General features: G+C 43.4%; 1 long non-coding RNA gene and 1 pseudogene across 2 annotated transcripts; both read left to right on the top strand.

The window, feature by feature from the left end:
• Positions 1–1,821: 1,821 nt before the first annotated feature.
• On the top strand, positions 1,822–3,452 carry LOC125555617. 2 transcript variants are annotated; one of them, XR_007304774.1, is made up of 3 exons: positions 1,822–1,984; positions 2,066–2,338; positions 3,095–3,452. It is a non-coding gene; the product is annotated as an uncharacterized LOC125555617 (long non-coding RNA). The 2 variants fall into 2 exon arrangements; XR_007304775.1 differs by having other exon boundaries at positions 2,066–2,518.
• Positions 3,453–3,982: 530 nt separating this feature from the next.
• The window catches only part of LOC125506761, a 31,632-nt pseudogene continuing 11,270 nt past the window's right edge, over positions 3,983–24,344 (top strand).

The following is a 24,344-nucleotide window of genomic DNA, read 5'->3' as shown; positions in this document are numbered from 1 at the left end:
GACGGGACATGCGATACTCTCGGATATTTGACAAGATACGTGAGGGGCAATACCAATAACCGATGGTGAACGTTCACTGTTGGCGATATGTTTCAGTGGACAATGGGAATAAACATATTGATCGATCGACGCTTTTTCCCACGTCATTGAATTGTGAAGAAGTTTATTAGATTCTAACACATGCATGGCTAGTGGATGTAATGGTTGTCGAGTTAAACCATTGATTAATGCGTAGAATGTGTATTTCTACACCAATTTTACAGATGGCGAAGACCAACATATGTGGTATTTTTTAGGCCGACTAATTATGTGTTTTGACATTTTTCGAGGCAGACAGTCTTTTATGTCTAGGCCTACAAGAGTAGGTCATCTCTTGGGACCAACGACTGGAGGAGGGCAGTGCGACTTGGGCGTGGTTGGTGGCGGCAGCCATGTGTGGTCTGGATCCCGGGGCGCGGCCGGTGAGGCCCAAATCGTCCTCAGTTGCACATCACTGAGATGCCCATGTCCAAGGAGGAGTTGCTTCGGCAGTCTGATGGCTTTGACTATGGTTCCTGCTCGGTTCAGAGATGGTGAAGAATGTGTTTGGGATCCTTCCTAAATGGCTCATCCGGCATGGCGCGGTGGGGTGGCAGCCCTCCCTCCAAGCTCTAGTGGTGGTGCACTGGCTAGAGCATCAGGACTTCGCGGTGGGTGGTCGCTGGATCTGGGCCGCTAGATTTGGGGCTTTGAAGGTGGTCTGGCAGATGCGCACTTGTCAGTTGGAGTCTCTTGGGGCGGATCTGGGTGAAGATCTTGTCTTCGGCCAGTGGCCGAAGCAGGGGATGGCGACTTATTGACTCCGTTTCCTTCTTGAAGGCATTATCGTGGTGAAGTTCCCAACTTCTCCCGCTACCTCCGGTGGAAATCCTTGATCAGTTGATCGGATGATGGCAGCGCTCTTGTGTCGTTATCCCCTTTTGATCGTCATTCTTGGAGGTATGCAGCGGCTCGAGGGATGAGTGGAACGTTTCTGCGATGGAGTGGCGTTATAGGTGATGCATCGATGGTGTGGAGTCTCGGCGGCGTGGCGCAGAAGGCTCTCAGTGGAGGTTGTGTCAGGCTGGACGAGCGTAAGGAGGTGGCGTTGTCTGGCGTCGTGGCAGCATTCACGACAAGCCTGGCAAGGTCAATGTGTCAGTACCTGTTCTAAAGATGGATCGGTGGAAGCCGGTGGTGGCAGTCTCTTGAGCGTGTGTAAGCGGTGCCCACTGAGAGTCCGCTTGACCAGTTTGTGTCCCCGACTTGATGTTGGGAGGCTTGGTTTACTCCTTCGATTTTAGATGTTGGGTTTTGGTGTGATGTCTGGGCATGCGACCCTGACGATGTGCACCTTTATCAAGTTGATAGGAGTATCGACGGATGTTGCCAGCAAAGTGGCTTCAGACTTATTGATGTATTACTTTGTAAGATTTCAATGAGCAATTAGTAAAATAGATGTGTGCATCACCCGATGCAGAGGCCGGGGTCATCCTTTTTTTTAAAAAAAAATGCACTTTGGCAGCCCCATCCACCTATTATTGAGTTGGATGTATTTTGGCAGCCCCAATGAATAATTAGTAAAATAGATGTATTTCAATGTGTATTCGTAAGTGTGTCTTTTCTCAGGTATACATTTTTAAGTATTTTTTTTTACGTCGCATTTTTAAGTGTTGTCAAGATGCCCGGGTGAAAGTTTCAATCCACACACGCGAAGATTTTTTTTTAAAAAAAGACACGCGCGCGAAAAGAAAAAAAACATTGAAATAGCTCACGCAGCACGAAGCCACGATCTCAACTTCCTCTAACCACTCCCTGGGCCGTCGTGAACCACGCCACCGCCCAGCTTAGCCTCATCCATTCCACATCACCTATGGCCGGGGAGCCTTGAGCCGTTCTCCGCCCAGATCCCGTCTCTCAGCCGTTCTGGCAGCGGCCGACAGCACTCGGCAAGTTACGGTGCTAGGTCAGTGCCTCCTTTATCTGTCTCCCCTGGACTTCCTCTCTCACCTTGCCTTAATCTCTTATTTTTATTTTCTTCGTGCAGCAAAGTACGGCGAGCGGTGGTGGCGGGAAACGGCGAGTGGCTGCGCATGGTGTTGTGGGAGTGGTGGTGGTGGCGGCAAACGGCGAGCGGCGGCGGCACGGGCTGATGGGCTAGCGGGGGCTGGGGTCCAGGGCTGATGGCCGAGCGGCGGGGCGTGCTAATGAGCGACCGGCGCCGTGGGCTGATGTTCTGCGCTGATCAGTTCTCTAGCGAACAGCCGCCCGAGGCAAGGTCTTCTCCCCACCTAGCCAGAAGTTTGATCCTTCCGAAGAGGTACCGTATCACCATAATGAAATCCCATCCATCTCCTTTTTTTTAATTCATACATGCTGGAGTACATATGTTGCCATTCATCTGGATTTTTCTACGAATCATTGTCTGAGCAGATCGCTCGTTTCAAAAATTGTCCAAGCAGATCCCGTCCACCAGTGAGATCGCCAAATTCTGGTAGTTGTACGTACCACCTCTTTGGTTCCATCGTACCAATTACTCGCCAGTAATAATACTAGTACTTATCTGCAATCTAAGGTTCAACCCAAGATAATCTAGTCTGATTGATTCTGAATGTCAAATCCTTGCTAGCTAGGATGTCAAATATGTACGAGTCACAGAACTATGCTGGCAAAACAACTACGTACAAACAAGGGAATAGTACTAGCTTAGCTTCGTACTACTTGTTCCCTAGAAGATATTCTTGGATCTTGTGCGTGTGTTATGTTTGTTGGGCTGGTGCATACCGAGACATGTGTGTGTAGGTCCGGGGGGGGGGAGATAGAAGGGGGAAACACATCAATTGTGTGCAAAACAATACAGTCGTTTTATTTTTCTTGTTCATGTTGACTTTTCAGTTTCTATTCGCAAGATGTATGGTTGAAAAAGGATTGAAATATTGGTGTGACACTAATAATTCTTACTAAGATGTGATTTCTATATGAATGTGATGATTCCTGAACAAGTAAGTTTGTTCCCTCTAGCTCAATTAAATTCCAGCCCATTATATCATTGTTCATCTCTCTTATAACTTCTTAGGTATTGGGAAGTAATATTGGAGATAAATCGAGTTGTGATAATGCTTGTGATACTAATAATGACGATGGTATCTATGGCAATATGGGAGATTATATATATGGTGAGGAACCTTATGATCAGTACGACGATAATGGTGATGAGTCTGATGATCTTCGAGTCATGCAACAAAGTAAAGTTATGAAGTTCATCGACAATTAGCTTATGCGAAATGCTTGGACCATTATATCTTAGTTACCATTTTGTTTTGCATTGGACACTTCTTAGATGCATCACTATGGTCATTGTAATATTGATTCAACTCATTAGACATGTTATACTTTTTGATGTTATGCTGAATATAATATATTTTCTTTGGTCATTTGTAGTTGTGTGATTATGAGATGTATTTGAAACGCCAATATTTTGAAATACTATCATCATGAATCACAATTTCTTGGTATACAACAACCCTCAATGCAAGCAATTTGTAAGGGTGACATATTTCCTATGGTGCAACAAACATCTTGGGTAAGCAATATATCCACGGGAACTTCAAAACGTTGGTGAATTTATCAATTGATGGTGCTGGCAACCTCTCAACTAAAAGAATCCCCGAAGGGTTCTATGGACCCTGGGTAATCATACTAACTGACGGTTTGCCACACCTCTCGATTACAAATAACCTTGATAGTCAAATATACCGTCGACTATTAAGAAAATTGACGGGAAGCAATAACCGCAGGAAAATCAATATCCTACGGGGAACCGTCGGCTATAAGCGTCGTCCAACTTCTGATGACCAAATTATGTCTAACGGTTCACCGTCGGCCTATTACCGTAGGAAACAATTTTATCTGACGGTACTGTCGGCTATAAGTGTAATGGCCGACGAAGGAAGGCCGACGGGAGATGGCTGACAGTGACCCGTCGGTCATTAGAGTATCCAACGGTGAAGTTAGATATCCGACAGTGATTGGACCCTCGGCTATAATGGAAAATCTAGTAGTGTAGTGGGTGTCTGTTTCTCCAGCTTTAGTTGAATCGAGTTTGACTACGCCCGGTCCTTGTTGAAGGTTAAAACAACACACTTGACGAAAAATCGTTGTGGTTTTGATGCATAGGTAAGAACGGTTCTTGCTAGCAGCCTGTAGCAGCCACATAAAACTTGCAACAACAAAGTAGAGGACGTCTAACTTGTTTTTCTAGGGCTTGATGTGATGTGATATGGTCAAGACGTGATGATATATAAATTGTTGTATGACATGATCATGTTTTGAACAGTTATCGGCAACTGGAGGAGCCATATGGTTGTCGCTTTATTGTATGAAATGCAATCGCCATGTAATTGCTTTACTTTATCACTAAGCGGTAGCGATAGTCGTGGAAGCAATAGTTGGCAAGACGACAACGATGCTACGATGGAGATCAAGGTGTCAAGCCGGTGACAATGGTGATCATGACGGTGCTTTGGAGATGGAGATCAAAGGCACAAGATGATGATGGCCATATCATATCACTTATATGGATTGCATGTGATGTTTATCCTTTATGCATCTTATTTTGCTTAGTACGGCGCTAGCATTATAAGATGATCTCTCACTAAATTTCAAGGTACAAGTGTTCTCCCTGAGTATACACCGTTGCTACAGTTCATCGTGCCGAGACACCAGGTGATGATCGGGTGTGATAAGATCTACGTTCACATATAACGGATGCAAGCCAGTTTTGCACACGTAGAATACTCGGGTTAAACTTGACGAGCCTAGCATATGCAGATATAGCCTCGGAACACTGAGACCGAAAGGTCGAGCGTGAATCATATAGTAGATATGATCAACATAGTGATGTTCACCATTGAAAACTACTCCATCTCATGTGATGATCGGACATGGTTTAATTGATATGGATCACGTGATCACTTAGATGATTAGAGAGATGTCTATCTAAGTGGGAGTTCTTAAGTAATATGATTAATTGAACTTAAATTTATCATGAACTTAGTCCTTATAGTATTTGCATATCTATTTGTAGATCAATTGCTCGCATATAGCTTCCCCATTTTATTTATGATATGTTCATAGAGAAAACTATGTTGAAAGATGTTAGTAGCAATGATGCGGACTAGCTCTGTGATTTGAGGATTATCCTCATTACTGCATAGAAGAATTATGTCCTTGATGCACCGCTAGGTGACTGATACGTCTCCAACGTATCTATAATTTTTTGTTGTTCCATGCTATTATATTATCTATTTTGGATGCTTAATGGGCTTTAATATGCACTTTTATATTATTTCTGGGGACTAACCTATAACCGAAGGCCCAGTGCAAATTGCAGTTTTTTGCCTATTTCAGTGTTCCGCAGAAAAGGAATATCAAACAGAATCCAAACGAAACAAAACCTTCGTAAGGATCTTTTTTTGGAACAAACGCAATCCAGGAGACTTGGAGTGGAGGTCAAGGAAGCAACGAGGCGACCACGAGGTAGGGAGGCGCGCCCCCACCCTCGTGGGCCCCACGAAGCTCCACCGACCCACTTCTTTCGCCTATATATACTCTAATACCCTAAAAACATCCAGGGGAGACACGAAACCACTTTTCCACCGCCGCAACCTTCTGTACCCGTGAGATCCCATCTAGAGACCTTTTATGGCGACTTGCCGGAGGGGGATTCGATCACGGAGGGCTTCTACATCAACACCATAGCCTCTCTGATCATGTGTGAGTAGTTTACCACAGACCTTCGGGTCCATAGTTATTAGCTAGATGGCTTCTTCTCTCTCTTTGGTTCTCAATACAAAGTTCTCCTTGATGTTCTTGGAGATCTATTCGATGTAATACTTTTTGCGGTGTGTTTGCCGAGATCCGATGAATTGTGGGTTTATGATCAAGATTATCTATGAACAATATTTGATTCTTCTCTGAATTCTTATATGCATGATTTGATATCTTTGCAAGTCTCTTCGAATTTTCGGTTTAGTTTGGCCTACTAGATTGATCTTTCTTGCCATGGGAGAAGTGCTTAGCTTTGGGTTCGATCTTGTGGTGCTCGATCCCAGTGACAGAAAGGGAACCGACACGTATTGTATTGTTGCCATCGAGGATACAAAGATGGGGTTTATATCATATGGCTTGAGTTTATCCCTCTACATCATGTCATCTTGCCTAATGCGTTACTCTGTTCTTATGAACTTAATACTCTAGATGCATGCTGGATAGCGGTCGATGTGTGGAGTAATAGTAGTAGATGCAGAATCGTTTCGGTCTACTTGATACGAACGTGATGCCTATGTTTATGATCATGCCTAGATATTCTCATAACTATGCGCTTTTCTATCAATTGCTCGACAGTAATTTGTTCACCCACCGTAATATATGCTATCTTGAGAGAAGCCACTGGTGAAACATATGCCCCCGGGTCTATTTTACATCATATTAGTTTCCCGTCAACTTGCCAATTTCTGTCGCCGTTTATTTTGCAATCTTTACTTTCCAATCTATATAACAAAAATATCAAAAATATTTATCTTATTATATTTATTAGATCTCACTTTTGCAAGTGGTCATGAAGGGATTGACAACCCCTTTACCGTGTTGGTTGCAATGTTCTTGATTGTTTGTGCAGGTACTAGGCGATTTGCGTGTAGTTGCTACCTCTTGAGCACTGTGTTGGTTTTCCCTTGAAGAGGAAAGGGTGATGCAGCAAAGTAGCGTAAGTATTTCCCTCAGTTTTTGAGAACCAAGGTATCAATCCAGTAGGAGGCTACGCGCGAGTCCCTCGCACCTGCACAAAACAAATAAATCCTCGCAACCAACGCGATAAGGGGTTGTCAATCCCTACACGGTCACTTATGAGAGTGAGATCTGATAGATATGATAAGATAATATTTTTGGTATTTTTATGATAAAGATGCAAAGTAAAATAAAAGGCAATGAAAATAACTAAGTATTAGAAGATTAATATGATAGAAGATAGACCCGGGGGCCGTAGGTTTCACTAGTGGATTCTCTCAAGAGCATAAGTATTTTACGGTGGGTGAACAAATTACTGTTGAGCAATTGACAGAATTGAGCATAGTTATGAGAATATCTAGTTATGATCATGTATATAGGAATCACGTCCAAGACAAGTAGACCGACTCCTGCCTGCATCTACTACTATTACTCCACACATCGACCGCTATCCAGCATGCATCTAGAGTATTAAGTTCAAGAGAATAGAGTAACGTTTTAAGCAAGATGACATGATGTAGAGGGATAAATTCATGCAATATGATAAAAACCCCCATCTTGTTATCCTCGATGGAAACAATACAATACGTGCCTTGCTGCCCCTACTGTCACTGGGAAAGGATACCGCAAGATTCAACCCAAAGCTAAGCACTTCTCCCATTGCAAGAAAGATCAATCTAGTAGGCCAAACCAAACTGATAATTCGAAGAGACTTGCAAAGATAACCAATCATACATAAAAGAATTCAGAGAAGATTCAAATATTGTTCATAGATAAACTTGATCATAAACCCACAATTCATTGGTCTCAACAAACACACCGCAAAAGAAGATTACATCGAATAGATCTCCACAAGAGAGGGGGAGAACTTTGTATTGAGATCCAAAAAGAGAGAAGAAGCCATCTAGCTAATAACTATGGACCCGTAGGTCTGAGGTAAACTACTCACACTTCGTCGGAGAGGCTATGGTGTTGATGTAGAAGCCCTCCACGATCGATGCCCCCTCCGGCGAAGCTCCGGAACAGGCCCCAAGATGGGATCTCGTGGATACAGAAAGTTACGGCGGTGGAATTAGGGTTTTGGCTCCGTATTTGATCGTTTGGGGGTACCTAGGTATATATAGGAGGAAGAAGTACGTCGGTGGAGCAACTGGGGGCCCACGAGGGTGGAGGGCGTGCCTGGAGGGGTAGGCGCGCCCCCCTACCTCGTGGCCTCCCTGTTGGTTGCTTGACGTAGGGTCCAAGTCTCCTGGATCTTTTGTTCATTCCAAAAATCACGTTCCCGATGGTTTCATTCCGTTTGGACTCCTTTTGATAATCCTTTTCTTTGAAACCCTAAAATAGGCAAAAAAACAGCAATTCTGGGCTGGGCCTCTGGTTAATAGGTTAGTCCCAAAAATAATATAAAAGTGTATAATAAAGCCCAATAATGTCCAAAACAGTAGATAATATAGCATGGAGCAATAAAAATTATAGATACGTTGGAGACGTATCAGTAGTCTCCTACTGGATTGATACCTTGGTTCTCAAAAACCGAGGGAAATACTTACGCTACTTTGCTGCATCACCCTTTCCTCTTCAAGGGAAAACCAACGCATGCTCAAGAGGTAGCAGTGACGGACCTATTGCAGGAGCAGATGCAGACATTATGAACGTTCGGCAAGCTTGGTATGGTGACTACCTGATAGTTTAGTGTGCCATGCTTTACGGCTTAGAACCGGGACTTCAAAAACGTTTTGAACGTCACGGAGCATATGAGATGTTCCAAGAGTTGAAATTGGTATTTCAGACTCATGCCCGAGTCGAGAGGTATGAGACCTCTGACAAGTATTTTTGCCTAAAGATGGAGGATAATAGCTCAACCAGTGAGCATGTGCTCAGAATGTCTGAGTACTACAATCGCTCGAATCAAGTGGGAGTTAATCTTCCAGATAAGATAGTGATTGACAGAGTTCTCTAGTCACTATCGCCAAGTTACTGGAACTTCGTGATTAACTATAATGTGCAAGGGATGAAGAAAATGATTCCCGAGCTCTTCGTGATACTGAAATCAACGAAGGTAGAAATCAAGAAAAGCATCAAATGTTGACGGTTGACAAGACCACTAGTTTCAAGTAAAAGGGCATGGGAAAGAAAGGGAACTTCAAGAAGAATGGCAAACAAGTTGTCACTCCCATGAAGAAATTGAGTGCTTCTACTGCAAAGGAAATGGTCACTAGAAGCGGAACTGCCCCAAATACTGGGCAGATAAGAAGGATGGCAAAGTGAACAAAAGTATATATGATATACATGTTATTGATGTGTACTTTAATAGTATTCATAGTAGCACCTGGGTAGTTGATACTGGTTCAGTTGCTATGATTAGTAACTCGAAACAGGAGTTATAAAATGAACAAAGACTAGTTGAGGGCGAGGTGATGATGTGTGTTGGAAGTGATTCCAAAGGTTGATAAGATCACCATCGCACACTCCCTTTACCTTCAGGATTAGTGTTGAACCTAAAATAAATGTTATTTGTTGTTTGCGTTGAGCATAATATGATTGGATCATGTTTACTGCAATACGGTTATTCATTAAGTCAAAGAATAATTGGTGTTCTATTTACATGAATAAAACCTTCTATGGTCATACACTTGATATAAATGGTTTATTGAATCTCGATCGTAATGATACACATATTCATAATATTGATGCCAAAAGATGCAAAGTTGATAATGATAGTGCAACATATTTGTGGCATTGCCGTTTAGGTCATATTGGTGTAAAGCGCATGAAGAAACTCCATGCGGATGGATTTTTGGAATCACTTGATTATGAATCATTTGATGCTTGTGAACCATGCCTCATGGGCAAGATGACTAAGACTCCGTTCTCCGGAACAATGGAGCGAACCACTGACTTATTGGAAATAATACATATTGATGTATACGGTCCGATGAGTATTAAGGCTCGCATCGGGTATCGTTATTTTTTGACTTTCACAGATGATTTGAGTAGATATGAGTATATCTACTTAATGAAACACAAGTTTGAAACATTTGAAAAGTTCAAAGAATTTCGTAGTGAAGTGGAAAATCATCGTAACAAGAAAATAAAGTTTCTACGATCTGATCGCGGAGACGAATATTTGAGCTATGAGTTTGGTCTTCATTTGAAACAATGTGGAATCGTTTCGCAACTCACGCCACCTGGAACACCATAGCGTAATGGTGTGTCCGAATGTCGTAATAGTACTTTATTAGATATGGTGCAATCTATGATGTCTCTTACCGATTTACCACTATTGTTTTGGGGTTATGCATTAGAGACAGATGCATTCATGTTAAATAGGGCACCATCTAAATCCGTTGAGATGACACCCTATGAACTATGGTTTGGCAAGAAACCTAAGTTGTCGTTTCTTAAAGTTTGGGGCTGCGATGCTTATGTGAAAAAGCATAAACCTGATAAGCTCGAACCCAAATTGGAGAAATTTGTCTTCATAGGATACCAAAAGGAGACTGTTGGGTACCCTTCTATCACAAATCCGAAGGCAAGATATTCGTTGCTAAGAATGGATCCTTTCTATAGAAGGAGTTTCTCTCGAAAGAAGTGAGTGGGAGGAAAGTAGAACTTGATGATGTAATTGTACCTTCTCTCGAATTGGAAAGTAGCTCATCACTGAAATCAGTTCCAGTGATGCCTACACCAATTAGTGAGGAAGTTAATGATGATGATCATGAAACTTCAGATCAAGTTACTAACGAACCTCGTAGGTCAACTAGAGTACGATCCGCACCAGAGTGGTACGGTAATCCTGTTCTGGAAGTCATGTTGCTAGACCATGATGAACCTACGAACTATGAGGAAGCGATGATGAGCCCAGATTTCGAGAGATGGCTTGAGACCATGAAATCTGAGATAGAATCCATGTATGAGAACAAAGTGTGGACTTTGGTGGACTTGCCTAATGATCGGCAAGCCATTGAGAATAAATGGATCTTCAACAGGAAGACAAACGCTGATAGTAGTGTTACTATCTATGAAAGTGCGTTATATCGACTAGAGGGGGGTGAATAGGCGATTTTTATGAAATTCTTCACTAAGGAATTTGCTGGTGAGGAAATTCCTTAGCGAAGAACTACTAGCAGCGGAATAAGTACTCAAAAGTATGCATAACAGAATACAAGCATAGTCATCATGATGAAATGAAGACAGGCACATAGTATAGGAAGCGTAAGCACAGGATAACTCAGGATGAAGACAAACAGACTGAAGAAATTGAACTGAGGAAATTGAGAAAGTCTTCAATCAAAGTCTTCAAACACAGATATGAACAAACACACAACACAGTTATGAGGAAATGAAAGAGTTGAGGGAATAGAACCAGTAAGCTTGGTGAAGACAATGATTTGGTAGATCAGTTCCAACTGCTCTCTTAGTTGTACGTCTGGTTGGAGCGGCTGAGTATTTAAACTCGAGGACACACAGTCCCAGACACCCAGTCAAGGACACTTAGTCCAAGACACCCAGTCCTCACCGTATTCTCCTTGAACTAAGGTCACACAGACCTCGTCCAATCACTCGTGGTAAGTCTTCAGGCGACTTCCAAACCTTCACAAACTTGGTCACTCGGCGATCCACAATTCCTCTTGGATGATCTAGACCATGACGCCTAACCGTCCGGAAGAAGCACAGTCTTCAAAGGTAACAAGCGTCGGATACACGCAGGATCAATCTCTTCAGTGATGCTCAATCACTTGGGGTTTGTAGGTGTTTGGGTTTTGGGTTTTTCCTCACTTGATGATTTTCGCTCAAAGTCCTCAGAGGATGGGTTGCTCTCAAGTGACAAGTGTCAGTTTCTCTTGGAGCAGCCAACCAGCTAGTGGTTGTAGGGGGCGGCTATTTATAGCCTAGGGAGCAGCCCGCCATGATAAGACATAAATGCCCTTCAATGATATGACCGTTAGGTGGATAGATATTTTGGGACAGCTGGCGCATAGCACAGCAACGGTCGGAATTTTGAGTAGCAAAATCCTCAGGGCTATCATGTTCCTCACTGTGTAGGCAATCCGCACTGGCGAATTCCTAACTCCTCTGTCAGGACAAATTCCTCAGAGACCAGAAGAACTTCGTCTCTGTCACTGAAGAAATTGACTGAACTATATGAGATTTCCAATGGCTTCACTCGAAGGGATTGGTAGATGTAGGATTTTGAGTTGAGCATCACATGGAAATTTTTCCTTAGTATTTCCTCGACCCCCTTTAACAGTATGGTGTTTCCTATGACTCAAGAAAGAGAAAAACAAAACTATGAAAACAAAAGTCTTCAAGCTTCATATTCCTCGCATGAATATCAAGTCTTCACGGACACACCAATTTCTTCACTTTCAAAGTCTTCATGAAAGTCTTCAGAAATACCAAAATCTTTAGTCAAAGATATTCATTTTTAGGGGTCGACTTTTCCTATAAATATCAAACTCCTCATAGACTTATAGACCTGTGTACACTCACAAACGCATTAGTCCCTTAACCTATAAGTCTTCAATACGCCAAAATCACTAAGGGGCACTAGATGCACTTACAATCTCCCCCTTTTTGGTGATTGATGACAATATAGGTTAAGTTTTCAACGGGGATAAACATATGAAGTGTAACTACTAATATTGAGGAATTTGATTGCAAGATATAGAAGAACTCCCCCTGAAGATGTGCATAGTGAGGAATTTTCCTTTGAAGCAATGCACACTTGAAGAGTTGAATCATGGAGATCTCCCCCTATATCTTGTAATTCATACACGCATTTAACATATAACATGAAGAATTTGAAATGCATGATGAAATATGGTGCCTGATGAAATTCAACATGCGTGCAATAATAGTAACGAGGAATAAGCATGCAGAATAGTGCATCAAAAGTATCAAAGCACCATCGGGTTTAAGATTACAACTCGATCCAATAAAGTTTCAGAAGAACGAGAGTTGTAACTTAGCAAATAAAAAACGCCCATATAGTAGACCCGCTTGAAGAGTAACTCATATTTATCCCCCTTTGTCATCGAATGACCAAAAGGATCGAAAATGAGGACTAACGCCCCTGAAGATAATTAGGTTGATGAAGGAGCGCCAGCATTGTTGGGGTCGTTTGTTGATGTAGGGCCTGCTGCAGTGTCGTCCAAATCTTCGTGTTCATCAGTGTCGCGCGATGAAGAAAATGAGCTGGCCACCAGAGAAGGAACCTGGACCTTCTTGAATTTCTTCGGTGGAGGTGCAGACCAGTCAAAATCTTCTTTGAGACCCATGTTCTTCAGATCTTCTTCACCATACAGATGTGACAGGATTGCCCAGGTGTGACCGAAGACTTGATGGAGGTAGTAGTGGTTTTTCTTCACTGCATTGTGTGTGGCAGTCATGTTGTGAAGAAGTGAACCAAACTGACGCTTAACCCATTTGTGATTTCGATCCACCTTCTGGTGAACACTAAGCAGAAGTTCTCGGTCAGTCATCACGCGCGGAGCAGTGGCTTGAGGAGTGGACTTAGGTGCATTGGCAGAGTCATGTGTGGCAGAGTCATCATTGGTGGAATAAGATGCAACTTTGCGAAACTGACCATCCAATGGACGAATGCCTTCATCTATTACAGCTGGTGCCTTGCCCTTTCCATCAACTGAGGAATATGTCTGCTTGAGGACTTCAATTGGAGGTAAGTAGCTGAGGTGATTCTGGAAATCAGCTTTGTAGTTGAGTGAAGACCTTGTCCTGAGGAATCTCATAATCCAAGGTGCATAAGGCTTCAGCTCAAACGGAGACAGTGCAACATTGGCCATAGTCCTCATGAAGAAATCGTGATAATTGACAGGAATGCCATGAACGATGTTGAATACCAGATTCTTCATGATGCCAATAATTTCCTCATCAGATGAGTCGTGGCCTTTGATGGGACTGATTGTCCTCGTAAGAATACGATAGACAGTTCTGGGCACGTACAGCAATTCCTTCACAAGGAATTTGGTTCTTGGTGCTTGACCTGGCTTCAAAGGTTTCATCAGCACCTGCATGTAATGATGTGTGAGCTCAGGTTCACTGTAGATGCAGCGAGCTTCTTCAAGGGGAGGACTGAGTGGTAGAGCACGAAGCAATTCAGAGGCTGGTGCAGTGTGGTGAGTGTTTTCAGACATCCAGTCCAGCACCCATGAATTCACATCTTCAGCATCTCCGGTGATGTGCAGCATTGCATAGAATTGAAGAATCAGTTCTTCATTCCAATCGCAGATGTTAGAGCAAAAGTTGAGCAGTCCAGCATCGTAAAGAACACTGAGGACTGGTGCGAAGCACGGCAGAGATTCCATATCCACGTGAGGAATATGCTCATGGTAGAAGATTTTCTCCTTGTTGAACAACACTGAGGAATAGAAATTTGCTTGACTGGCAGTCCAGAAACGCCTCTTCCTAATGCGAGCAGAGTCATATGGGTTGTAATCTTCGAAGAATACGTGCTCGCCGAAGAAATCATCAGCCTTGAACTTTTGCTTGCATGAGAAAGGATCATTTGGCTTCGGCAGAGGAGTGTCAGTGAGTTGCATCACGACCTTAGGAATCTCAATCGCAGGTTCTTCAGGCTGAGGAATTTCTGGTTCCTCCTCAGTGGCAGTCTGCGTCGTTGGTTGTTCAGCAGCAGCAGTTTCTTCAGCGCTAGTGGCTGGAATTTCCTCATGGACAGATGCAATGGGATGAGTTTCTTCAGAGCCCATGTGAACAGTTTGTGTGGGGGACTGAGGAATTTGCTGTAGAGGGGTGAACATTGGAGAGTTTGGATGCTGACTTTCCCAGAATTCATCACTGATTACGGGTGTGGAGCAGCCAATGTCCACATTTTCATCTTCCATTTCTTCAACGCCAGCCTCCTCAGCTGTGAACTGAGGCATAGGCGAGGAGATGATAGGTGTTGAAGGGATCGCATCCACTTCAATTTCTTCATCCAACGGTTCAGACGAAGCAGCAGAAGGAGTTTCTTCATCAGATCCGCTAGGGATCAGATATTCTTCATCAAAAGGAACAAGGTCCTTTGATGGCCTGGTTGAGATGGGAACATCATCAATCGGATTTGCAAACGAACTTGTCATAGGCTTCATTTTCTTCGGAGCTGAAGAATCTGAAGTAGCTGATGCTTTCCTTTTCTTCACTGCAGCACGCTCTACAGCCTTGGTCTTCTTCACATCTGATGCAGATGGAAGGATTAGAGTTGAAGTTGGTGCAGGAGCAGCTGAGGAATCTGGTTGATTTTCTTCAGGCACAATTGATGCAGTTGCCCTGAGTTCTTCAGTTTCTTCAGGCACACCACTAGTGGGTGCCCTAGCAGTTTCTTCAGTGGCTGGACTGCAATCATCAGCCCTGGAACTCACATTATCTTCAGCAGCCTGATTGTCATCAGCGGTGCTGGCATTTTCTTTAGTAGGCTGAGCAGATGCTTCAGCCTGAGGAATTTCCTGTTGCGTTGGGGCTGCAACATTGGAAGTGAAGTTATCCGCAAGTTTCACAAAATGAACCTTGGCTCCAAGCCAATCAGCGCGATATGCTTCAAAGTCATCACTGAGTTTCTTAATCTCAGTCTGAATAGTGACAAGTTCTTCAGTTGTCATAGAGACAACGTTTTTCTTCAGATAGCGCTCTTTCTTGTACTGCGCTTTCTTGATCTGCCTAGCCTTCTCAAATTTCCACTTTTCTTCTTGAATGAAGTGGGTGAGCATGTGACTCTGGCCAGGAGTCAGCTTGAAGTCAGGAAAGGGAGTGTTGGGGTCCTTGTGCCAATCATCAATGTAGTCGAGGATCAGCTTGGGATCCAAAAGCAGTGGCACTTCTGATCCTTTGGCTCTAGCGACCCTGACTTGCCTGTCTCTGATGATTTCTGCAAGTTCATCATCATCAGCTTCGTCTTCATCAGACGACACTTGGAAAGCGACTTGCTTCTTTTGAGGACTTGGGCAAGGACCTCGTCCAGCATTGGCCTTTGTCTTCAGCGGTGAGGGGCCAGCTGAGGAATTTGGTGCAGCTGAGGAACTAGCTGAGACACCCGAGGCAATGGAGATGCCGGCAGTCCTTTGGCACGAGGCGAGATGCACAGGTGCTGAGGATTTAGGCGGAACAGCTGAAGGCTTTGGCGGAGGAGCTGAGGACTTGGGAGGAACAGGAGCAGCATGAGGAATTGGCCGTGAGGGCTTTGATGATTCTGGTCGTGAGGGCATTGCTGTGGAACTTGGCCTGCGCGCAGGCTTCTTAGACATAGCCTTCTTTGGCTTGACAGCAGAGGCCTCAGCGGAGGCAGCAGCAGCAGCAAAGTCTTCATTGAATTTCCTCACTGCTTCTTTGGCTTGCTAAGCCAACTTGGCTTGGCGCTTGGCCCATTCATCAGGATAGTCCTCACCGCGCTTGAGGCTGGTGGGATCAGCGATTTGGCCAGGTGCCAATGGAGCTCTTGGGCATGGAGGATTGAGTGCGAATTTCTTCATATACTTAGGAGTGACATATCTGTACTCCCTCCATTCTCTTGCCCATCTCCTCTCTATCTTCTGAATGCGCACTTTGCGCTCATTCTTGGTTTCCTCAGTAGGTGTGCAATACCCATCATATATTTCATCAGGGATCTCAAACGCTGTATTTACCTCTGGCCTCTTTCCTCCCTTCTGTGGCCTTTTACCATCAACCATTTTCTTCAGTTGAGGAATTTGAACAATCAAATTCTCTGAAGAAGTATGCAACTTTTCTTGGAGGAATGCTGCAAATGAGTTAAGTTGATGAGAACCTAGTGATTCAGCAGCTGACATGTGTACCTGTGAACAGAGTATAATTGCGAGGAATTTGGAGAGGTCATATGCGTTCTCAGAAGGTTTTTCAAAAAGAACAAGTTTGAGGAATTTGACCAGATGAGTCTTGAAGATTTTCACTAAGCGTTCTTTGTCTTAGGTTCCAGAGTTGTATAGATCGAAGATCCACACAATTGAGGAATCTTGAAGAAAAATGATGCTTAGAGAAACGAATCAAGAACAGATGACTTGTGAGGTGTTCAGTGTGTGAAGATATGAAGAAAAACACATTTGAAGATTTTGTTGATAATCATTCGAATCAATGAGCGCAATAAAAGTAACTTTTAATTACCCTAAACGAAGAACACGACGAACTGGAGTGAGGAGATGTGAAGTTCGTCTGTGCAGATCTTCCACGCCCTAACTTGGCGGAGGAAGACGACTACGGCGGCGGCGGAGTGAAGATTTCCGCGGTCGGCGCGAGTACGTCGGCGACGAAGTCGAGGCAGTGAACTGGAGCGAGGAGATGTGAAGTTCGTCTGTGCAGATCTTCCACGCCCTAACTTGGCGGAGGAAGACGACTACGGTGGCGGCGGAGTGAAGATTTCCGCGGTCGGCGCGAGTACGTCGGCGATGAGGTCGAGGCAGTGAAGCTCTTCCTCACCGGCGGCGATGAAGTAGCGGCGGCGCTAGGGTTTGAGAAGCTCGAGCTGGAGAGAGAGGTCGAGCGGAGTAAAAAAAGTGAGGAAGGGAAGGAGGGGTATTTATAGCCACGGTGAAAAACTGCTCGCCCGAAGAAATTGGACGAACGTGCCCCTGACCCTTCTCATTCGCATGACATGTGTCACCCACGTAGTGAGAGGTGGAGATCGTGTTAGATCGTGGGTGAGTGGATAAGTGTATCGTGGGATGCGGAATGGTTTGAGCGGCAAAGCCGAAAATTTAGATAAGATAGGTTTTAAAGTTCCGTTTGCAATTTCTTCAGCTGACAAGGACACAGTGAAGATTTTGAACGAGTTTCAAATAGAACGCACATGAAGAATTTGTGAACAGATTGGGTTGAGTATAGCATAGAGGGGAAGGGTCCGATCACATTCACTTAGCAGAAAACCAACTTGAAGAAATAGCAATAAGTGAATGCTGTAGAGGACATAAACTCATATATATATATATATCCAATGAAGAAAAACGACGGAACCAGTGAAGACTATGCAAAGTTGAAGAATATGAATAATTTGAGGAATTTCAACTTTTGGTGGTGGCGTGACCCACCGTATAAGAATGATGATTTCAGACACCGCGTACAATTATCGTAGGGTTCTGGGAATCAAATTATTCATTAATTTCTTCACACTAAGAGTGTCATTCTTCATTGATTGAAGAAAAACGTTTCTTCATGTGTTGCACATCTAAGTCATCAATTTTGCATAGGTGTTAGGATGAGTGTCCTTTTTAAAGAACATTCAAAGATTCTAGGATATTTAGCTCACACCGCAACTTGCTAAATCTCTTCTCATCCAAGGGCTTTGTGAAGATATCAGCTAGCTGTTCTTCAGTCTTCACATGCTCAATAGAAATGTCGCCTTTCAACACATTATCACGAAGAAAATGATGACGAATCTGGATGTGCTTTGTCTTCGAGTGCTGAACTGGGTTGTGAGCAATCTTGATGGCACTCTCATTGTCCAGAAGAGAGGCACATTCTTCATGTTGACGCCGTAGTCCTTGGGAGTTTACTTCATCCATAGCAATTGGGCACAGCAAGAACCAGCGGCAATGTACTCAGCTTCAGCAGTAGATAGTGATACGCAGTTCTGTTTCTTCGAGGACCAACAGACCAAAGATCGTCCGAGGAAATGACATGTACCAGATGTTGACTTGCGATCCACATGATCACCAGCATAGTCAGAATCAGAATATCCAACAAGATCAAAAGCCGAGCCCTTGGGGTACCATAATCCAAGTGTTGGTGTGTGAGCTAGATATCGAAGAATATGCTTCACAGCCTTATGGTGTGATTCCTTCGGTGTAGCTTGAAATCGGGCACACATGCAAACACTAAGCATTATATCTGGCCTAGATGCACATAAGTACAATAAGGAACCTATCATGGAGCGGTATACCTTATGATTGAAGTCAATACCATTTTCATCAGTGCACAGATGGCCATTTGTGGGCATAGGAATTTTGACACCTTTGCAATCTTGCATGCCGAATTTCCTCAGTACATCCTTGAGGTATTTCTCCTGAGATATGAATATGCCATTGTGTTGTTGACGAATTTGAAGACCTAAGAAGAATTTCAACTCTCCCATCCTAGACATTTGATATTCTTCACTCATTATATAGGCAAATTCATCACTATAACGTTGGTCAGTACAGCCAAAGATAATATCATCAACATATATTTGGCACACAAACAATTCACCATCATAAGATTTAGTGAAAAGAGTAGGGTCGAGTGAACCAAGTTTGAAGCCTTTCTTCATGAGGAGTTCCTTCAAGGTATCATACCAAGCCCGTGGGGCCTGCTTGAGGCCATAGAGGGCCTTGTTGAGTCTAAAGACTTTGTCAGGATTCTTTGGATCTTTAAAACCTGGGGGTTGAGCAACATATACTTCTACCTCAAGCTTACCATTGAGGAATGCACTTTTCACATCCATTTGATATAAAGTGATATCATGATGGTTAGCATAAGCAAGTAATATGCGAATAGCCTCAAGTCTAGCAACAGGTGCAGAAGTTTCATCGAAATCAATTCCTTCAACCTGTGTGTAGCCTTGAGCTACAAGCTGTGCCGTATTCCTCACCACAAGGCCATTTTCATCTTGCTTGTTGCGGTAGATCCACTTTGTGCCGATGATATTGTGCTTGCAAGGATCTGGACGTTTGACCAGTTCCTAGACATTGTTGAGCTCGAACTGATGTAATTCTTCTTGCATGGCCTGAATCCACTCAGACTCCAGAAATGCTTCATCTACCTTAGTGGGCTCTATAATAGAGACAAAAGCATAGTGCCCACAAAAGTTAGACAAATGTGAAGCTTTTGAGCGTGTGAGAGGACCTGGCGCTTTGATGTCATTGATGATCTTTTCAACTTGCACTTCTTTTGCAATGCGAGGATGAGCTGGTTGCCATTGAAGAATTTGATCAGCGTTTTCTTCAGCATTTTCTTCAGGTGCATTAGCTCGACGTTCTTCATGTTCTGGAATGAATTCTTCAGCAGATTCTTCAGTGGGAATGACATCCTCAGTAGCCTTGAACTTGATAGTTTCCTCAGGTGTCTGTTGATGATGTGGCACGCAGTATCAATTGCCTCAGTCCAGAACCGACGAGGCGTTTTGTATTCATCAAGCATAGTGCGAGCCATCTCAGCAAGAGTCATGTTCTTGCGCTCCACGACGCCGTTCTGCTGAGGAGTATAAGGAGAAAATAACTCATGAGTAATACCAAGTTCATCAAGATAGTCATCGAGACAAGAATTCTTGAACTTGGTGCCATTGTCACTTCTGATGTGCTTGATCTTCACACCAAAGTTGGTTGAATCCCTCGAGGAAAATCGTTTGAATACTTCCTGCACTTCATGTTTGTAAGTAACAAGGTGTACCCATGTGTAATGAGAGTAATCATGAACAATAACAAAGCCATATTGAGATGCTTCATTTGAAATAGCAGAATAATGATTAGGACCAAAGAGATCCATGTGAAGCAATTCAAATGGGCGAGTGGTGGTCATGATAGTCTTCGCTGGATGCTTGTCCTTCGTCATCTTCCCAGCTTCACAGGCTCCGCATAGGTGATCCTTGAGGAATTTTACATTCTCAATGCCAATGACATGCTTCTTCTTAACAAGCTTGTGCAAATTCCTCATGCCTGCATGACCAAGTCGTCGATGCCAGAGCCAGCCTTCTGAAGCTTTTGCAAGTAAGCACACGGCTGGTTGTGGTCCTGTAGAGAAATAAACAATATACAGGTCTCCTCTCCTAAAGCCTTCGAAGACTTTGGAATTGTCAGCTTCCATAACCACAACACAACGGTACTTGCCAAAGACAACAACCATATCAAGATCACAAAGCATTGAGACAGACATAAGGTTGTATCCTAAGGACTCAACAAGCATGACTTTGTCCATGTGTTGATCCTTTGTGATCGCAACCTTACCTAGACCCAATACCTGACTTTTGTCTTTGTCAGCAAAGATGATATGCTTCAGATGTGACGGAGATAATGGAGCATCCATCAATAGATTCTTTTCACCAGTCATGTGGTTTGTACATCCACTATCGAGGACCCACTCAGTGGCTTTGGGTTGATCATCCTGCAGATGAATTAGTGCAGCTTACAAACTCATATACTTCATCAGTGAAGAATATGAAATCAATTCATCAGATCAATTTCATCAAGTAAAAGAACTGATAAAGCAATATGAGGATGTGAGAAATGAAAGTTCATTTCTTCCTGATTAGCCTGCATCCTATCAGGCATGCTCAGGTCTCCAGCAAATTCTTCAGACGATTACGTGCGTCTGGAGACCTGACCCTGCAGAAGAGATTAGTTCTTTTTCTTCACCACCCATATCTGAAGGGGTGGCAAAGAGTTCATCATTCTGCGAGCTCCATACGAGAAGGATGGCATAGAGGCCAGTCCATTTCGTTTCACATAAGAGGGGTTAGAGTAAGCATAAGAGTATGCAGAGAAATTCTTCGAGGACTTATGGACATAATGATTTGAAGAATAATGCACATATCCATAATCCTTAGATCTTCCATGCGAAACAGACGGGTTAGCACGATGATGTTCATATGAGGACTTTGATCCATATGAGGAATTTGGTCCATATGAAGAATTTGATCTGGGGTTCCTATTCTTCACAGGTGGCGTCATGATGACATTCACCTGAAGATTTTCAAGGCATCTTTTGGGAACCCATATTTTCTTCATAGGGGAGCCGTTCCTGCAGTTAGTGCCAACATATCTACCAATTACTTCACCATTCTGATTTTTGAATAGCTTATAGTTGGAGTTAATTGACTCATCATCAGAATGAGGAGATTCACATGCAAATCCAGATAAGTTAGATGGATCAACTGGAGGTCCCTTTGCAGCAACCCATGTAGTTTTTGGGTACTGCTCAGGCTTCCAATATGTACCATCAACATTGAGTTTCCTCTCAAAGGTGATACCCTCTTTCCTAGGGTTCCTGTTGAGGATCTGCTTTTTAAGCACATCACAAAGAGCCTGATGCCCTTTGAGGCTTTTGTACATGCCTGTCGTGTATAATTCCTTCAGCCCTGCATCGTCAGTGATACTAGCAATGTCCTCAGATGAGGAATTAGTGATAGTAGAGGCATGTGAAGAATTTGAAACATTAGCAGCATTTGAACATTCAGGTGAAGAATTAGCAGATTCACGTTCAATGCACTTCAAGCATGGAGGAACAAATTCTTCCTGAGAAGCGCTGATTTGTTGAGCAAGTAATGAATCGTGCTCCTTCTGAAGATCTTCATAACTCACTCTTAGCTTCTCAAGGTCTTGCTTTCTTTGAAGAAATTCATAAGAAAGCTTCTCATGATCCGATAAGAGAGTGTTATGATGACTTTGAAGTTTGTCAAGCTTGGACTGAAGTCTCTAAAGATTTTCAGTCAAAGTTTCAGTGCGATCCATTTCTTCACCCAACATATCATCACTTTTATTTAGCATGTTTTGAACCTCTTCTAAAGCCCTTTGTTGTTTTATAGCAATCTTAGCAAGTTTAGAATAGCCGGGCTTAAGGTTTTCATCAGATTCATTCTCACTTGATTCAGAGGAGGTATATTTGAGTACCTTGGCACCCTTTGCCATGAAGCAATAGGTGGGAGCGTAGTCATCATCGCTTTCATCAGCCTTGTTGGTGAGGTCATTTTCTTCAGTGTTGAAGATAGACTTGCTGAAGAATGCAGTAGCAAGAGCTAGGCTCGCCACTCCGGATTCGGACTCCTTAGATGTCCCTTCTTCCTCATTTTCTTTAGATTCAGCCTCAGAGTCCATTTCCTTGCCAATGAATGCCCTAGCCTTCTTGGAGCTGCTCTTCTTGTGATATGAAGACTTTGAGGATTTTGATGATGAAGATTTTGTGGATTTCTTCTTTTTCTTCGCATCATCAGAACGGTAATCCTTGTATTTCTTCTTCTTTGATTCCTTTTCCCACTGAGGACAATCTTGAATGAAATGTCCAAGTTTCTTGCACTTGTGACAGAACCTCTTCTTGTAGTCACTGGGTGAGGAATCATTGCTCCTTGAGGATCTTCCAAGGCGACCACGTCTTGAGAACTTTTGAAACTTCTTCACGAGCAGAGCCAGATCATGGCTCAGTTCTTCAGGATCACCAAGGCTGCTACCGGAGTCTTCATCTTCGGACTCAGATACTGCCTTGGCCTTCAGTGCACATGTTCTGCCATAGCTTGAACCATAGAGATCTCTCTTTTCAGCAAGTTGGAACTCATGAGTATTTAGCCTCTCAAGAATATCAGCGGGATCAAGTGACTTGTAATCAGCACGTTCTTGTATCATCAATGCTAGAGTGTCAAATGAGGAATCAAGCGATCTCAGCAATTTCTTCACCACCTCATGGTCGGTGATGTCAGTGGCACCAAGTGCTTGAAGCTCATTTGAGATGCCAGTGAGGCGATCGAAGGTTTGTTGAACATTTTCATTGTCGAGTCTTTTGAAGCGGTTGAAGAGATTGCGAAGAACATCAACTCGAGAGTCACGCTGAGTTGAGACTCCTTCATTCACTTTGGACAACCTATCCCAGATAAGCTTTGCTGTCTCCAAAGCACTCACTCTGCCGTACTGTCCTTTGCTCAGATGGCCACATATGATATTCTTCGCTTGAGAGTCGAGTTGCTTGAATCTCTTCACATCAGCAGCATTCAGAGAAGGTGTGACTGAGGGAACACCATTTTCCACAACATACGAGAGATCGTTATCAATTGCTTCAAGATGCATTCGCATCTTATTCTTCCAGTAGGGGTAGTCTGTCCCATCGAAGGTAGGACACCCAGCAGAGACCTTGATCATACCTGCGGTCGACATAACTAAAACTCCAGGTGGTTAAACCAAAATCACACAGAACAAGGGAGTACCTTGCTCTGATACCAATTGAAAGTGCGTTATATCGACTAGAGGGGGGTGAATAGGCGATTTTTATGAAATTCTTCACTGAGGAATTTGCCGGTGAGGAAATTCCTTAGCGAAGAACTACTAGCAGCGGAATAAGTACTCAAAAGTATACATAACAGAATACAAGCATAGTCATCATGATGAAATGAAGACAGGCACAGAGTACAGGAAGCGTAAGCACATGATAACTCGGGATGAAGACAAACAGACTGAAGAAATTGAACTGAGGAAATTGAGAAAGTCTTCAGTCAAAGTCTTCAAACACATATATGAACAAACACACAACACAGTTATGAGGAAATGAAAGAGTTGAGGGAATAGAACCAGTAAGCTTGGTGAAGACAATGATTTGGTAGACCAGTTCCAACTGCTGTCTCAGTTATACGTATGGTTGGAGCGGCTGAGTATTTAAACTCGAGGACACACAGTCCCGGACACCCAGTCAAGGACACTTAGTCCAAGACACCCAGTCCTCACCGTATTATCCTTGAACTAAGGTCACACAAACCTCGTCCAATCACTCGTGGTAAGTCTTCAGGTGACTTCCAAACCTTCACAAACTTGGTCACTCGGCGATCCACAATTCCTCTTGGATGCTCT

This window comes from Triticum urartu, chromosome 5, assembly GCF_003073215.2.
Source record: "Triticum urartu cultivar G1812 chromosome 5, Tu2.1, whole genome shotgun sequence".
Taxonomy (NCBI): domain Eukaryota; kingdom Viridiplantae; phylum Streptophyta; class Magnoliopsida; order Poales; family Poaceae; genus Triticum; species Triticum urartu.
This window is presented reverse-complemented; position numbering and strand designations above follow the sequence as displayed.